This window comes from Bos indicus x Bos taurus, chromosome 10, assembly GCF_003369695.1.
Source record: "Bos indicus x Bos taurus breed Angus x Brahman F1 hybrid chromosome 10, Bos_hybrid_MaternalHap_v2.0, whole genome shotgun sequence".
Taxonomy (NCBI): domain Eukaryota; kingdom Metazoa; phylum Chordata; class Mammalia; order Artiodactyla; family Bovidae; genus Bos; species Bos indicus x Bos taurus.
The window spans coordinates 12,916,123-12,919,589 of NC_040085.1; the positions used below are offsets into that span (position 1 = coordinate 12,916,123).

At 43.0% G+C, this 3,467-nt stretch overlaps 1 pseudogene; it reads right to left on the reverse strand.

The window, feature by feature from the left end:
* Positions 1-1,268: 1,268 nt before the first annotated feature.
* Positions 1,269-2,779, reverse strand: LOC113899301 (annotated as a pseudogene).
* Positions 2,780-3,467: the final 688 nt, after the last annotated feature.

Here is a 3,467-nt window from a genome sequence, read left to right on the forward strand (position 1 = left end):
AGTCTGGCTTCTTTTGCTCAGCATTACATTTATGAGATTTATTCATATTTCTCATGTGCTTGTAGATAACTCATATTGCTTTATAGTATTTCTTTGCATGAATTTACCATAAGTTTCATTCTTCTACCCAACTACTAGTACTTTCCCGTTGGGGGCTATCATGAAAAGTACTAAAAAGGAAAAAAAAAGCACTGCTGGGAGCACACATGGCATGTATGATGCCTGTCTTTTGGTGGACCTGAGGACAGTGTCCTTTTGCACACCTACCCTACCCACGGCTTCCCAGGCGGTGCAGTGGCAAAGAATCCGTCTGCCAATTCAAGAGATGCATGAGATGCAGTTTCAGTCCTGGTCCGGAAGATCCTCTAGGGAAGGAAATGGCAATGCACACCAGTTTTCTTGCCTGGAAAATTCCATGGACAGAGGAGCCTAGCGGGCTACACTACAGTCCATGGGGTCGAAAAGAGTTGGACACAACTGAGTGACTGAGCACACTCACACACTAGATTGAAAAGGGAATGTGCTTATTCACCTCCAGAAGATACTGCCAAGCAGCTTTTCAATGTGACTATACCAATTTACACACCAAAAGACATATGAGAGTTCCAGTTGCTGCCCATACTTGCTGATACTTTTTCATTTGAGCCATTCTGATGGAAGTGTAGTGTTATTGCATTATAGTTTTAATTTGCATTTTCCTGATGACTAATGAAGTTGAGCTCCTTTTTATACATTTATTGCCCATTTTGATATCTTGCAAAGCATCAATTGCCATTTTCCTAGTTTGCTTTATTTCCTATTGATTTGTAAGAGTTTTGTTTTTTTTTTTGTCTGAATCAAGTCTTAGTTGTGGCACACAGGGTCTTCTGTTGTGGCGCATGGACTCTCTAGTTGTGGCTTAGTTGCACCTCGGCATGTAGGATCTTAGTTCCCTGAGCAGGGATTGAACTCTCATCCCCTGCATTGCAAGGTGGATTCTTAAACACTGGACCACCAGGGAAGTCCCTTGAAAGAGTTCTTAATATACACTTGCTACAAACCCTTTGTTAGATATAAGAGTTGCAATATTTTACCCCATTCTGTGGATTGTCTTTTTACTCTCTCAATGGTATCTTCTGGTGAACAGAAGTTCATAATTTCAGTATTATCTATCAAAAATTTCCTTTGTAGTTAGCACTTTTTCATGTCTTGTTTTTTTCCAACCAAAATTGTTTTTTCAGTACCATAAACTTATTTTAAAATCTTTTTCTCTATGACTAAATACACAATTATAATAAAAGTAATGTGTTTTTCTGTTGTCAAGATGGGTGTGTGCTAAGTCACTTCAGTTGTGTCCAACTCTTTGCAACCCCATGGACTGTAGCCAGTTTCCTCTGTCCATGGGATTCTCCAGGCCAGAATACTAGAGTGAGTTCCCATGTCCTTCTCCAGGGGATCTTCCCGACCCAGGGATGGAACCCACATCTCTTATGTCTCCTGCATTGGCAGGCAGGTTCTTTACAACTAGTGCCACCTTTGATGCCAAGATGGGTAGAATATGTTAAAATCCACCTACTGGATTTTCTTTAAATAGTCCTCCAAAGCATCCTGATAAAAGGCAGGAAGTTTTCACTTTTGCTTTTGTGGAAGGACCCAGAATGCTTTAAGTGCAAATGTGCCTGGCTAGTAATGACATGTATTATGTCTCTCACATTTTTATCATTGGTTCTTCTGTCGAAAGTTCTCTTGTGAAATACCACATGTTGTATTTATCAAACATACGAATATCCAGGGGAAGGAACATCATCCTTCTGCTGCTATGATAGTACATTGCTCTTTTTGTGTGTGATGCAAGGACTTCTCATTGCAGTGGCTTCTCTTGTTCCCCAATATGGGGCTCTAGGGCACACAGGCTTCACTAGTTGTGGCACGAGGGCTCAGTAGTAGCAGCTCCTGGGCTCTAGAGCACAATCTCAATAGTTGTGGCATATAGGCTTAGTTGCTCCATGACATGTGGGATCTTCCTGGACCAGGAATCAAACCTGCATTGGCAGGGGGATTCCTTTACCGTTGAGCTTTTGAGAAGGCCGATAGTACTTTGCTCTTAAGCATATGACAATACCTTGTGCTTTTCCAGTGTAATTTGCAGCGAGATCTGCACGGAGGCTCTGTATACCCAGTATTTCCAGTGTTAAATAAGGAAGAGAGCTCTGTGTGTTTTCATCATAATTTTCCAGTTTCCACATGTTATTGTATACTTTGTCATCCAATTTTTTTCTTCTTCATCAATGATTTTTAGAAGCCATTTTTGATCAGATTATGTCTTTTGACAGCAGCCTCCCATCCACTTTTCCCTCTCAGTGATCGGTGTCTTTTGACAGCAGCTTCCCATCCACTTTTCCCTCTCAGTGATCGGTGTGGGGGCCTGGTTTTCCATCCTTGCTGGGGCTGTGTGAAGTCAGTCTGGGGCCCAGAAACAGGGCCTGCTTTGCTGGTGCCCAGACCTTCCACAGCTCAATAGCCACAGACTGATGGGGTGGATTATCACAGTATATATAGTCCACAGTTTTGTTTTGTTTTTCAAAACTGCATTCGCATCAGTCCAATTGTTTTCTCAGAGACTGAGTCTTTAACCAGCCTGATCTAGTTCTGCACTGAATTCACTCAATGCAAGAGCAGAGCTCTGGGATTCTGCAGGGAGCAACAGGGAACATAAGTAGCCATCATGGTATTGTTTCCACAGCAGCTCCAGGAAGTAGCAGCCTATGCGCAATCCACTGGCTCCACTGGCCATGGCCATGCTCCCCTTGGGTCCCATGAGTCTGGAAGGTGGAGGCGGTAGCACACAGTGGGGATCCCAAATTGTTGCTGTTGTTTTTTTTTTTTTTTTTTGGCTGCACCTCGTGGCATCTTGGTTCCTTGACACCTGCCCCTTGCGTTGGAAGCATGGAGTCTTAACCACTGGATCACCAGGCAAGTCCCCCAAACTGTTTCTTAAAGTAGGTGAATTGCAATATACACAGTCATTGTTGTTCAGTCACTAAGTCATGTCTGACTCTGCGACCCCATGGACTGCGGCATGCCAGACTTCCCTGTCTTTCACTATTTCCCAGAGTTTGCTCAAACTCATGTCTATTGAGTCGGTGATACCATCCAACCATCTCATCCTCTGTCTCCCCTTTCTCTTCCTGCCCTCAATTTTTCCCAGCATCAGGGTCTTTTCCAATGAGTCGGCTCTTTGCATCAGGTGGCCAAGGTATTGGAACTTCAGCATCAGTCATTAGATGTGAATAAATGCTTGTTTTGTCATATTCATCCCAGGCTTTAGCAAGTTCCCAGCTGGCCTGAACATCTTGCCTTTTGGTAGTACTGAGACTTGAATGGTGCCTAACTTACTCCTTTACTAGCTAGAGAGTTGCATCATTTACCAAATCAGATACTGTTCATAAAATGCCCACCTTACATCAATAGCATCTCTTTGGTAATGT